Source organism: Delphinus delphis, chromosome 7 (genome assembly GCF_949987515.2).
Source record: "Delphinus delphis chromosome 7, mDelDel1.2, whole genome shotgun sequence".
Taxonomy (NCBI): domain Eukaryota; kingdom Metazoa; phylum Chordata; class Mammalia; order Artiodactyla; family Delphinidae; genus Delphinus; species Delphinus delphis.
Window position 1 is genome coordinate 55,785,470 of NC_082689.1, and position 14,339 is coordinate 55,799,808.

General features: G+C 44.7%; 1 pseudogene; it reads left to right on the forward strand.

Moving 5' to 3' along the window:
• Positions 1-2,074: 2,074 nt before the first annotated feature.
• LOC132427865 (putative uncharacterized protein FLJ44553) lies at positions 2,075-13,946 on the forward strand (annotated as a pseudogene).
• The last annotated feature ends 393 nt before the right edge of the window (positions 13,947-14,339 follow it).

A 14,339-nucleotide genomic window follows, 5' to 3' on the forward strand; every position in this document is an offset into this window, starting at 1 on the left:
CTAAGGAGGGTATCTAGAGTCTGGAAAAACTTTTTATTTCAGGCTAGGAGATTTACTTCCTGAATGCACTGAAAGCCTAACTGACCCCTGGCTTGAATGGGCAAATTCAACAATTTCTGCAAATGAAGCCATTAACAGTGCCACTTCAGTGGAAGCGGTTTGTGCCCCAACAAGATTTATCTTTGTATGTGGTGGTTATCATTCCCCTTTGGCCTATGGATGCCTAAATGGCTAGTGTATAACTGGGAACACACCTCTTAAGTTATCTAACCATGTCCCTAAATAGTCCACAATCAAACTGAGAAACCTCACTGGCCAACACCCCTGAATTTTGCATCATCGGGTTAGAAAGGACCTACCAGGCATTTTTCATGATTCAGAATTCTCTTCCTTTGGCAGGTCCCCACTTCCCTGGTTAGGAGTAAATGGGAATGAGGCTATGATCAGGAACGTCTCCTTAACTCTGAAAGTATTGTGGAATCTACTGCTAAGAAAATAGCTGCCCAACAACAGTCCTTGGACTTTCTGGCCAAAGTTGGTTCTTGATAATAAGATAGCCCTTGATTATCTTTTAGCTGCACAAGGAGATACCTGTTCTGTAGCTAATACCACCTGCTGCACCTGAATTAACACTTCTGCAGAACTTGAAACTCAGTTACATACGATCACTAATCAAGCCACTGGCTTAAAAGGGTGACTCCTTCGTCTAGTTCTTTCTTTGACTTATTTGATTTTCATTGGTTCGAGTCTTGGGGACCGTGGCTCTGAGGTACACTCCAGACATTGGGAATTATCCTACTAATGATAGTCATGGTAGTCTCCCTGGCATGTTGTATTCTCTCAAAAGCCTTAAATGCATGTTTGCAGCCATTAACCACTAAGCAAATGACCTCCCTAAGACTGGAATGCCAGAAAATGAATGAAGACAATGACCAACTAAAAAATTGTGAGCCTGAAGTCATGACCTGTGAATACCACACAGAGGATCACTAAAAGCTGTGAGAACTACAGAGCAGTAGCCGAGAATAGCACTAACACCTTAAATTTTTCTTGTCATACCTCTCAGTTAAGCTGCCCAAAGGATGGGAATTGTTAAAAAAGAGAAAACAGGCCCCAAATGGAGTCACCTGTGCTAAGCCCATGTCAAAAAACCAAGACTTAGTACCTAACGTAATTGCAGTTACAACTTCGCCCAGGAATGTGATCTTAACCAGTCAGTCTGGAATTTCCTGGTCAGCACTAGTGAGGTAATCCACCTGATAGACCCCTTCCATCCACCAAAGAAATGTGAGGTAGTTTGCTCTTTCCTTGTCCTGCCCACTTCTGCCTATAAAAGTCTTCCATTTTGTACAGCTCCTTGGAGCTCCTTTCTATCTGCTAGATGGGACACTGCCCAACTCATGAATCATTGAATAAAGACAATAAGATCTTTGGAATTTACTCAGTTGAATTTTGTTTTTTAATAATGGCTTTATGAAGGCGGTATTGTAACTGAGCTTTGAAGAATAAGTAGGATTTGGAAATGCAGAGATGGGGGAATGGAGAGTGCCCCAGGAAGATGAACTATGAACAAAGGTGATGGGAAAGGAGGTCAGAAGGTGTGGAGTGTTTGTTTGTAGCAGAAGTAGTTAGTAGTTCAGTTTAGCTGGTATGAAGGACATGTGAAGAGAAAATGATGGTGAAAATGTAGCTGTAACAATAGGTTGGACTTATGTACAGGGCATACACAGGCATACTTGAAGATATTGCATACTTGGTTTCAGAACACCACAGTAAAGCGAATATCGAAATAAAGCAAATCACACGAATATTTGGTTTCCCAGTGCATATAAAAGTTATATATATGCTATACTGTAGTCTGTTAAGTGTGCAATAGCATTATTTCTAAAAAAGGGGAAAAAACAACAATGTACATACCTTAATTAAAAAATAATGCTGTTGGAAAAATGGCTCTGTTAGACTTCCTTGATGCAGGATTGCCACAAACCTTCAATTTGTAAAAATAAAAAAAGGCAATATCTGCAAAGCATGATAAAGCAAAGAGCAATAAAACAAGGTATAACTGTATCAGGCAATGGAGTTCAGCCTTTATAATTTGGGCAATAGGAAGCCATTGGAGGTTTTTGAGCAGGAAAGTGGTGTGCTCACGACCATGCTTTCAGAACTCAGCAACCAGGTGTGACATGTATTAGAAGAGAGATGAATGTGATTGTGACAGCTGCCGTTTCCTGAGTGCTAATGTATTAGTCCACTTGTATGGTGAGAGTAACAAGGTAAAGGTGGTGGTGAGAACTGAGAAAGAACAGATATGAGATATTGGGGTGGTTAGAGTTTACTGAATTTGGTGGGTGTTGCATATGGAAGGCAAGGAGGGGCTCTCTGGCTTGGGTGAGTAGGCAGATAAAAGTAAGGGCCTAGCAAGTTTGGGGGGAGAAACTCAGTGTGTTCATTTGTTGACGCAGGGAATTTAATGTAGTGAGACAATTGGGCAGTGATGTCCAGGAGGCAGCTAGAAATGTGGACCTTGGGAGAAAAGCTCAGGACTGGAAAGATTTTCAGATGACCTGCAAAGTTATACCAGTAGATGGAGAAACAGAAGCCTGGATTAAATTACCAAGGGAGAGTAGAAAGAGTGGCAAAAGATGACCAAGGGTGAGTCCTTGGGGTACACTCATATTGGGGAAAGGGTGACAATGACTCTGCATCATAACCAATTCATCAGATTTCACTATCACCTGATAGCCTGTGGACAGGAGCAGAGAAATTAGACAGTATGTCCTATCCAGAGTAGGGATCAGCAGTATTGGCTGCCTAGGGAGGGCAGGGGTGATGGAACCAGGGGTGCTGGTCAAAGCCTTGCTAGAATGTCTCCCTATGGATCTCAGGCTTAGAAAGGGCTGTCCAGTCTTGGTTTTATAGGGGTTCCATTAACAAAGTACCACAAACTGGGTGGTTTAAAACAAAAGAAATTTATACTCCTCCAGTTCTGGAGGTTAGAAGTCCAAAATCAGGGTGTTTGCAAGGTTGGTTCCTTCTGAGGACTGTGTAGAAGAATCTGTTTCATGCCTCTTTCCAAGCTTCTGGTGATGACTGGCATTCCTAGGTGTTCCCTGGCTTGTAGATGCATCTCTCCAGTCTCTGTCTCCATTGTCACATTGCATTCTCCATGTATCTCTGTGCCTTCACATGGCCTTCTTCTTATAAGGACACCAGTCATGTTGGATTAATGACCTTATCTTAACTGATTACATCTGCAATGACCCTATTTATGGATAAGGACACATTCTGAGGTACTAAGGGTTAGGACTTCCACATTCCTTTTGGGGAGGATACAATTCAACCAATAAAAGTCCTGATAGCAAGAAAGAAAGTAGTGTAGGTAGGGGGAGGAGGAGAGAAATGGGGGCTGGTCAGTGTGGTAGAGATGCAGGTGGAATTTTTGAACACTAGAGAACAGTGGAAGTGCTTTTCGCCGCAAATGAGTCTGAGTTTGAGGTGACTGTATTGGTTTATACACATTTAATTACACCTCTAGGTTTAGAATATTTTTTTTCCATCAGGAATTGACTTGGATATGTGAGTTGGGTGCTTTCCTAAAGCTCCAGCATAGATGGACCCAGCCCTCTGCAGAGACTTGGGGTGATTATCTGTTTGCAAGTGGGAGGCTAGGGGATTTGCCCTAAGCCATGTTTTATGGCAAGCCCATCATATTTATATGGTTTGTTGTTATTTGGGGTGACCTGGGGTTAGGGGAGCTGTTGGAAGTAAGAGGGGCCAGACTCCCAACCAACCTTTGGACGTTCACTGATCTCTAGTTTATCCTTTCATCGTGCTGACCTTTCCAGATGTATTGTAACTGTAGTAACCCTAATGTGTTAGTTGAAAATGGAACCAAGACGACATGATTTCCATGCTCTCAGACTCACTTTCTGGCTCATGCTCATCAGCAGAGAGGGCAGTGTGTGAGTTAACTTTTCTAGTATGGTAGTTCAAGCATTTGGGGGCAGCCTTTAGCAGCAGCGGTCTTACATAATGATGACACAGGCTTTTGCTGCCCTTGGAACAGTGAATAAGAAACTGCACACAACATAACACGACCTGTGTTACAACACAGATTTTGCAACTCACACAAACAGCAAGGTACACATTAAGTACAGTAGAATGGTTGCTTGTAGGCCAAAGGAGGAGGGTGGGGGGAGACCCAAATAAAGTGAGATGACTGATTGATAAAACAAGAGGGGGGCATTGCAGAGACTGATAAGGAGAGGGTACTACAGACTAAGGAGTGTGATTAATACAACCTCCTGCGTCAGAAGTTTTAAAAAACAAACAAAAAACAGCCAGAATATCTGGGTCAGAACTGCAAATCCACTGTTCACTAGCGTTTTGGAAGTTAGCTAACCTTTCTACAGCTCATCATCTGTAAAATGAGATAGTATTAGTACCTACCTCATGAGATTGTTGTGACAATGAAATGAATCTGAACGTATAAAGTGCTTAGAAGAGCACCTGGCACCTAGTGAACACTCAACCGGAGGGTTGAGTGAATTAAGTAAAATAATCCATATAAAATGCTTAGCACAGCACCTGGCCCATAGTGTTCAATCCACGTTAGTTAACTGCTGTTGTCATAGGCATCATCGTTATCACCACCATCATTTCTTTACATGGCCAACACCATGCCTTAAATGAGAGAGAGAGAGAGAGAGCTGGAGACTGTTTTGCACCATTGAAAGACAATGCTTTCTACTATGCTAATTGCTAATTCCACCTTCATCATTCCTTTTGTGTAATCTTGGGCAAGTCGCTTCACTTCTTGCAGTATTGGTTTCCCCAAGTAAGCCTCCTACACCTGTCGTCAGCATTAAATCTCACTCTTGGCACATCACTCCCTTGGAAGCTGTAGTGCTGGAACCCCGCACTTAGTTGTATTAGTTGCTGTGACAGGACCCAAAGCAAAGGCAGGGGCCTGATCCTCAGGGAAGTCACAATGGTCCTTGTGAAATTGCCTGACCCCTTAAGCATGTCACGCCCTCTAACACAAGCCCTATCAGTGTAGCCTACTTGAACCCCAGATATGGGGTCATTGGGAACTATTGGTGCCTCATGGAAGCAGAGGCCCACCCAAGATGGGATAATCTGGGTTACCCACCGTTGTCTCATGGATTCTACTCATCTTGTTCTGACCTTTTCTGTTTGGAGTCGGAGTTACCAAGGACTTGCTTTGTCAGTTGTTGTACTGTTTCACAGCTCTTCTCTCATTTAGTCCTCATAACAGCCCTGTGAGGAAAGAACTGTTACTCTCATCACTTTGTGAATGAGGAAACTGAGGCACAGGGATGCAGAGTCATTTGCCCCAGGTTATACAACTAGTAAGTGGCTGAACCAGTGGCTGAACGCTTGCAGCCTGGCAGCAGAACCTTTGCTACTATACCACCCCTTGGAAGTTCCCAGGGAGTTTGGCAGTTTGGATCCAAAGGGAAATTGGACGTAATCTTGATGCGACAATTTCACCTTAATGAATTTACCTGATAGGTCTGTTTGACTGGCTGTTTGAATGCTTATAATGGCAAAAACAAACAAACAGGAAAACAGCTAAACATCCATTTATAGAAGACTGTTTAAGTCATTTACGCTACATAGTTGCAGTGGGATGATGCAGACTCATGAAAAAGAATAATGTAGATTTATATGCATTAATATGAAACTATCCCCAAGATGTAGTCCTAAGTGAAAAAAAAAAGCTTGCACAAGTATGTACATTAAAAAAAGATTGCAGAGACTTCCCTGGTGGTCCAGTGGTTAAGAATCTGCCTTCCAATGCAGGGGATGTGGGTTCAATCCCTGGTCGGAACTAAGATCCCACATGCTGTGGGGCAACTAAGCCCGTGCACTCTAGAGCCCTGCGCCACAACTAGAGAGCCACCGTGCTGCAACCAAGATCCCACATGGTGCAACGAAGACCCAATGCAGCCAAATAAATATTTTTAAAAATTGCAGGGCTTCCCTGGTGGCGCAGTGGTTGAGAGTCCGCCTGCCGATGCAGGGGACACGGGTTCGTGCCCCGGTCCGGGAGGATCCCACATACCGCGGAACGGCTGGGTCCGTGAGCCATGGCCGCTGAGCCTGCACGTCCGGAGCCTGTGCTCCGCAACGGGAGAGGCCACAACAGTGAGAGGCCCGCGTACCACACACACACACAAAAAAGAATTGCAAAAGGAATGTATATAACACGCTATCATTAATACTTTTTTTAATAATTTTATTTATTTATTTTTGTCTGCGTTGGGTCTTCGTTGCGGCACGTGGGCTTTCTCTAGTTGTGGCGAGTGGGGGCTACTCTTCGTTGCAGTGCACGGGCTTCTCATTGCAGTGGCTTCTCTTGTTGCGAAGCATGGGCTCTAGGCGCATGGGCTTCAGTAGTTGTGGCATGTGGGCTTCAGTAGTTGTGGCTCACTGGCTCTAGAGCGCAGGTGCAGTAGTTGTGGCGCACGGACTTAGTTGCTCCGCGGCATGTGGGATCTTTCCAGCCCAGGGCTCGAACCTGTGTACCCTGTATTGGCAGGCAGATTCTTAACCATTGTGCCACCAGGGAGGCCCTCTATCATTAATACTTTTAAAAAAGAGGTGGACACACACACATACTTACTTGTAGTTTTAGCTAAAAAAAAAATGCCCCTAGGGCTTCCCTGGTGGCGCAGTGGTTGAGAGTCCGCCTGCTGATGCGGGGAACACGGGTTCGTGCCCCGGTCTGGGAAGATCCCACATGCTGCGGAGCGGCTGGGTCCGTGAGCCACGGCCGCTGAGCCTGGCGTCCGGAGGCATATGTAAGAAACTGGAACTAGTGCTTATCTCTGTGGGCAGAATTGGAGGATTAGAGATCTTCTGGGGGAGGCAAAATTACTTCTCATCCTTTTGTACGATTATGTATTTTAAATCATAAATGTTTATTTCCTTTTCAAAAATTATTTTAAAAGAGAACGGGCAAGAAAAGAAGAAAGACTCGTGGGAGGTATGGAGGTTTCAGCCCCTTCTCCGATGTGCCTGTTCACTCCTGGGTTTCTGGGGAAAAATGGTTTAGCATTGCATGCTAGCATCGTTTGAGTGCTTACTTTGTGGCCACTTTTGCACTAAGGGCTTGGTATGCCTTATCTCACTTAAACCTCACAACTATCTACAAGGCCATTTTATTTCACCTCTTTCTTATAGAGATTGCTCGCAAGCAGACCTGAGTTGGGAGTGCAACCTGAGCGGATTCTCCAGAGGTAATGAACATCTAGAATAGGCCTCCCTGCCACTAGCCCATGCCCATTCCATTCAGTTGTTAAGGATGCTGAAGGTCTCTTAGAACAGTGGTTCTCAAAATGTGGTCTCCAAATGGCAGCATAATTATCATCTGGGAACTTGTTAGAAATGCAAATTCTCAGGCTACACCCCAGGCCTACTGAATCACAAATTCTGTGGGCGTGACCCAGTGGATATGGTTTAACAAGCCCTCCAGCTGATTCCGATATATGTTTCATATTTAGAACCACAGTCCTAGGCCAATGGACTCACCTGGGAAACATTAAAAATACCAATGCCTGAGTCTTACCTCACCCCAGAGATTCTGATCTAATTGGTTTGGGATGTAGCCTGGGCATGAGTTTTTCAATGCTCCCCAGGTGATTGAAACCATTGTGACCTAGACCTTTGGAAGCAGTCCCCTGCATCTGGGAATGGCTAATGGCACAGTTAGAGCATAAAATCAAGCTGCAGAGACTAATAAGTATGTAGGAGCATCACAACTTCCCAATTTTAAGTCCTGCCCCCTTCCCCAAACCCTGCACCTAACGCAGGAGGCAGAGCCATGGGTGGGCAATGCTCTTTGGCTGAGCAGGTATGAACTTATTACTTTGAGCCCTTTAGTAGTGTTACTTACTTTTTTTTTTTTGGTACGCGGGCCTCTCACTGTTGTGGCCTCTTCCGCTGCGGAGCACAGGCTCTGGACGCACAGACTCAGTGGCCATGGCTCACAGGCCCAGCCGCTCCACGGCATGTGGGATCTTCCCGGACCGGGGCACGAACCCGTGTTCCCTGCATTGGCAGGCGGACTCTCAACCACTGCGCCACCAGGGAAGCCCGAGTGTTACTTACTTTAAGCCTACAAATTCAGTCTTTAGTGAACACTGAGAAGAGGCAGGAGAGAAAATATCAAATTAGCCACAAAATAATTTAATGGGGGAAATGAGATCTGTAAATGGCACAGTAAAAACCTAATTTTACCAGCTCACCATTTCTTGTACTTAAATATTTTGTACTGAAGATCACATCATATCACATCTCCAACAAAAGAGGGGTTCAATCAGCGTTTTGTCTAGTCAGTGAATCCACTAATCAATAAATGAATGAATGGATGTCACTGAAGGAGAAGCTGATTCTGTCTTTGGCATCCACGGCCCAACTTACTACCAATGCCGTTCTTGGAGTGGAGTGTGGGGAATAAAAATCCATTGACAATAAGTGTGCTAAAATCAGGTGCTAGAGCTGAATGTCACCCTAAGGGGACTATAAACCCCGATGGGAGTGAGAAGGGTGAAGCAGGTGGCAATCAAATATTTCCAGGTTTCCTCCCTGGAATATAGTAGGATGGCACTTCCCCACCCCCTTGGAGTTCTCTGTGGCCGTGTGACTTGCTTGGGTCACTGAAATAAGTAGAAGTGTTGTGTTTTGCTTCTACACAAAAGCTTTAAGAGCCAGTGTGTGATTTGTCCTACCTCTCCGTAGGGTGACCAACCTTCCTGGTTGCCTGAGATTAAGGAATTTTCCAAGGTGTGGGATTTAAAGCGCTAAAATTGGGCCACCTCCAGGGATTAATGTTTCAAGTAGTGATCATTCCATAAGCTTGGGTCCAGGAATGAGGGCAATTCATCAGACAAGACTCAGAGCATTGAAATAACTTGCCGGGGGACACACTGCTAAGATTGAAGATGGGTTCCAGGCCATGTCTGTCTGACTTCAGAGACCACAGTCATGCAACACTCCACCTGGGTGTAGGTAGTCTTTATTACAGGTATCTTTTTAAATTTTGTTTTCAACTATTGAGACTCTGGTCCACAAAGGTAGGTGAGAACACCAACTTTCCCAAATTCATTGAATGACACTCATTCCACAAACAGGTGTCCTGGGCTACACAAAGATGAAGAAATGCTATCTATGATTTCTTCCCTCAAGAACTATATAATGTAGAAGGGAGATAGACATGTACATAGCTCCCTGTATCACAAGACAAGCTCATAGACATTATTAAAACATTTTGTGTACCTTTCTGTATTTAGAAAATTTACCACAACAAGCGCATATTAGTTTTTTTAAAGCGTTTATTTTAGAAAGCAACAATGAAAAACAGCTAAAGTATTTTTACCCTTCAGGTTACCAATTCTCAGCACATCAGTAATAATAACAATAATAATAATACCTAGAGAAAGTATATTAATGCTTTCTTTTTCTGAAGGTCAGTACCATTTATTCAAAGATGATGGTACAGTTGCACTTACCTGGCTTCAGTAGGATAGCAGCATTGAGATTTCATTCTATTATGCTGACAAATTTCCCATTGTATTCATGGTTCCTCATTCACCCTGTGTGACCAATGGCCCAAGTATGCATGCCCACTGGGCAGGATTCTCTGCTATGGATCAAAGACAGCTAACTGGTCCAAAGGAGGGTAGTCTTTGTTAAGGAATGAAGGAACCAACCCTCCCTAAAGATCATTCCCACTGGTCAAAGGCATTAGAATAAAACCTTATCCAGAGAGGGTGTGGTGACCAGACCTGAGGCAGAGGAAATTTGAAGCCCAGGACCTTCCAGGATAACTGGGCTCTCTTGCCAGTCCTGGACAAAGAGAGTGTGGTTTCTGGAGAAAGCATGACTGTCCTGCTGTCTGCAGTTGGACAGCCTCCCGGGCTGCAGGGAAATTTTGGTCTCTGAGTACAGTGAATAGTACCACCTGCTTTGGTGACTTGAGCAGGAGTTAAGCAACAAATGTGTGTATGTTGGAACTGTTTGGGGAATGGAGATGACAATAAGCAAACAAACAAAACCTACTGCTTTGAGATGTTTTGTAACAGCTGTGCTCCCTACAGAATGGGTTTCCTCATTGCCTGGATCCAAGAGCATCTTCTGGGTCCTCCCTGTTCGAATGCTGAGTGTCCATGGAGAATATGAGCCGAGGAGGGAGGGGGTGCTGTCTCTCAGCTAAGACCAGGCAGCAGTCATGCAGGTAAAATCTCAGCAGCTGTGGTGAGGCGGTGCAGAGGGCCTGGGGTCTGTCAACTCCAGGTGAGAGATTTCCCCCAGGTCTATTGGTGAATGTGCTCCCTCTGAGCAAGCCATAGACAGGAATGTCATTGTAACTTGTGCTTGTGACATCTTTGCCCAAGAACAGCACAGATTGAATTTTATGTTCTTTTTTTTTTTTTTTTTTTTTTTTGCGGTACGCGGGCCTCTCACTGTTGTGGCCTCTCCCGTTGCGGAGCGCAGGCTCCGGACGTGCAGGCTCAGCGGCCATGGCTCACGGGCCCAGCCGCTCCGCGGCATGTAGGATCTTCCTGGACCGGGGCACGAACCCGTGTCCCCTGCATCGGCAGGTGGACTCTCAACCACTGCGCCACCAGGAAAGCCCTGAATTTTATGTTCTTTATAATATGGAAGGAAAGATATAGACTTGCCACTTCTTCATGCCTTGAGACATCTCATAATATATGTTATACATGATATGTGTATATATATAATAATCATTATATTATTATCCTATTATTCTATTACTATGCCAGTCAGGAGAGGCTAGATAGGCTGCATTAACACATAACCCCCAAATATTATTGACTTAACATGATAAAAGTTTACATCTTACACCACAATTCAGTGTAGGTAGGGGGCTCTCCTGGGTGACTCCTTCGTGGTGACTTTGGGATTCAGGCTCCTTTCATCTTAAAATGCCATCAGCTTGGGAATTCCCTGGTGGTCCTGTGGTTGAGACTCCGTGCTCCCAATGCAGGGAGCATGGGTTTGATCCCTTGTTGGAGAACTAAGATCCCGCATGCCTCATGGTGCGGCCTAAAAAACAAACAAAACGAACAAACAAAAAATGCTTCAACATTTGGCCTCAACAGTTGCCACCAAGGGAGAGAGGAGTACGTTAAAGTCTGTGGCTATGTCTACTACTTCTGCCACATCCCACTGGCAGAACCCAATCACAGGGTCCCATCCTAACTGCAAGGGAGCCAGGAAATGTTGTCTTTTGTGTGCCAGGAAGAGAAAACGAAATTGATGGGTGTCTCGCCAATCTTTCCTGCAAGTTTCTCCAAGGTGAGTTATTATGTAGCATTTTTCTTCTAATTATGCTTTACATTTGATACCATTTAGGCTGCCTCCTTGCTTTGCACTGTATTCTGTGACATCCACGTGCAACATCCCATTCCTCACAACAGCGCTGTGAGTTGTCAGGATGGATTTAATAGGGGAAATGATTGAGGACCTCGAGACCCAGAGTAGTCACATGACTTGTCCAAAGTCACACACTACTGTGACAGAGCTCTCTCTTAGGTTGGCAGTCTCTCCACTACACCACCCTGTCTACCCCAGAAGCTCAGACTAGATTAGGCACAGATCCAAGTGTGCAAGAAATATATTTTTATTCTACTATAAATCAACCTAATTTATCTTTTAAGCCCCTGCTCTCTCTTGGAAGGTGTCAGCAATGAGTCCCATCATTTTAATATCTCTCTGCCTTCGAGGGCGTGTCTGGGTTTGGGGTGGGACATGGCGGGGGTGCAGGGGTTAGTGCCAAGGTACTGGGGGATCCATGTGCTCCTTAAGTCAGCTCTTTGAGAAGGCACCAACCCAGATGACTACAGTTCCTTCTAGTCTCCCCGCTGATAGTGATGCATCTGTGCCTCCTTCCTGCCCACACGGCCCATGTGTGTCCAGCAGCTCCCTGCTACTTTGGGGCCACTCCAGGGTCCGGGAAGCTTCGTAGGCCCACACCCCACAGCCATTCTTCTCTCCAGGCTTGTGCCTTTCCGAGGAAGGAGGGGAGGGGAGGAGGGAAGGACGCACTCAGGCCTTTGCTCTCTCATTTTTCATCCATCTCTCCTCCCACCCCAGTGAGAGGAAGTGTTTCCTCATCTTCCAGGGAAAACCCCCTCTCCCCAAACCTTTTTCCTCTGAATAAATTTGGCTATACACCAAATCCTCTCCAGTCCTCTGAGGGCATTTATAACACAAAACGCAACTCAGAGAAGTTTCTCGTCCTTGTTTTGCTTTTTATCCTGTCACATCATTCCCCTACCTTGAGGCAATGAAACAAGGGCCTGCTGTCCAAGGCGTGGAGGTGGGGACAGGGAATACCAAGAAACAAACCATTTCTCAATCACATGTGTATCACATGTAACTTCAGCAGGTCCTGGTGGAGTGAAGTCTCTGTGTCATTTTCCTGCAACTAACAGTGAGGGAAAGAGGCATTGATGGAAGTTATTATATTTGGGAACTAGCAGGTTAGACCCCTTTCTGCCTGATTGGTCTTTAAATGTACACTTCCCCCTCCTCCACCTTGTCCCCTATGGCTCCACCTGCAAAGGATTGATCTGACAATCTTGGTGATCAAGTTTTCACTTAAGAACTGAGGACCTGGTCTTCTCAGAGGAAAACCCACAGCTGGGAAAGCCTGTCTATAGATGATTCCCTAGTCTTCTAAATGTGGAAAAGGGGATTTGTTTCTCTGTGTGTTTAAATGTTTATCACTTCCCCTACCTCAGTTATGAGCGTGCACCATAGAGGTAATCTGTTCCCAGGAGGACATGTCATTGTACATGTCATCCATAGTGATGATGGGAAAAGGAAGCATTAAGACGACTTAAGTGGAAAGATCACTTGTAAGAGCTGCAGAAGTCAGACCAACTGACAGGCAAAGAAATGCTGCCTTAAAGCAAAGCATCATGTAAAAAAAAAATCTGACTTGTACCAAATCCTATTTGCAAAGTGGATTTTAGAATCATTTCAAAACACACTAGGCTTTCAAAAGATGTTTGTTTTAGAGTGCAACTGGCCTCTGGTCAAAAACTGAAGTTTCGGTAATGCACAGTAACAATTGTTGTATAATTACTGGCCACAAAATACCAGGTGCCCAACCAAGCCTTTTCTACCCATTTAAGAGAGCCACGCCAAGCAAAAATGCCCTGCCTAGCCATACCCAGAAGTTCCAAAGCTCAACCTTTGTCACCAGGAAGGACAAAGGAATTAATTCACAGAGCAAAGCCATTATAAGGCACAACCAGGTGTTCTGTTGTAAACACCTTTTGTTAATACATGTTGAGAGTTGAACTTTCTCACATTTAAAGGAGGCCTGCTTGAGAGAGAATTTAAACCAAGCCAGGCCCAAGGTTGTTTTCTTTTTTAGATGTGTGACATCATAACTATGGGGTCTACAGAGTAGGGAAGCGCTGGCTTTGGAATCCAAAGTCTCCCCCAGCTATCCTTTGACCTAAGGATTGTAGTGTTCCCTGTTCTTGTGTGAACAGATTGCTTTAGCATCAAGGGAATGAACTCGAAGAGAACAGACAAAACGCAGGAATGTTACAGGGAAGAAACATATTAAGAGACCTAAAGATGCACTTCCTCATTATATGTAAAGGAAGCTATTTCCTAGATTCCTGGAGCTATAAAAAGCCAAGTGAATTTGCTTAAGTTAATAAATTTTATTGAATTATAATACCACAGCAAAATGTTTTGTTTCCTCTCTTTATTGCTTCCTGTTAGTTACCGAGAGAAGAAATCCAGTGTAACTTTTTTGTACTCTGATAATGATGAGGCTCTCTCCTTTGTTTTGCATGTGCTTCCCAATGTGTGTGTTTGTGTGCCTATATAATTAAATTGATAAGATGGATGCGTGTGTGTGGTAGCTAGAAACACAGATGTAAGGCTAAAGGTGGGGCCCAGTTTTGTTACAGCAAAACCCCATCATAAAAGCCCTTTGCCAGGTATTGGAACTGATTGTTCTGGACTGAGAGGAAAGGCAAAATCTTCAGTTCTCAGAATGACCTGAAAAATCTGTGGTATGAACCTTATTCTTCTTTCCTAACCCTGGGATTAGAATGAAGGTCCACATTCAGCTAAGATGACTAATCTGCTTTGGTTTGTCAGTGTCACATGTCTCAGAAACAGTCTGGGTCCCCCGGGGTTCAGCTGATGGACCCCGCGTTCTTCTTCACCAATAGCGGCAGAGGCCAAGGCGGCGGCAGCGGTAGAGTGGACATCACTGAGCAGGGGGTGTGAGCCAGGGGCTATCTGAGCACCTCCCT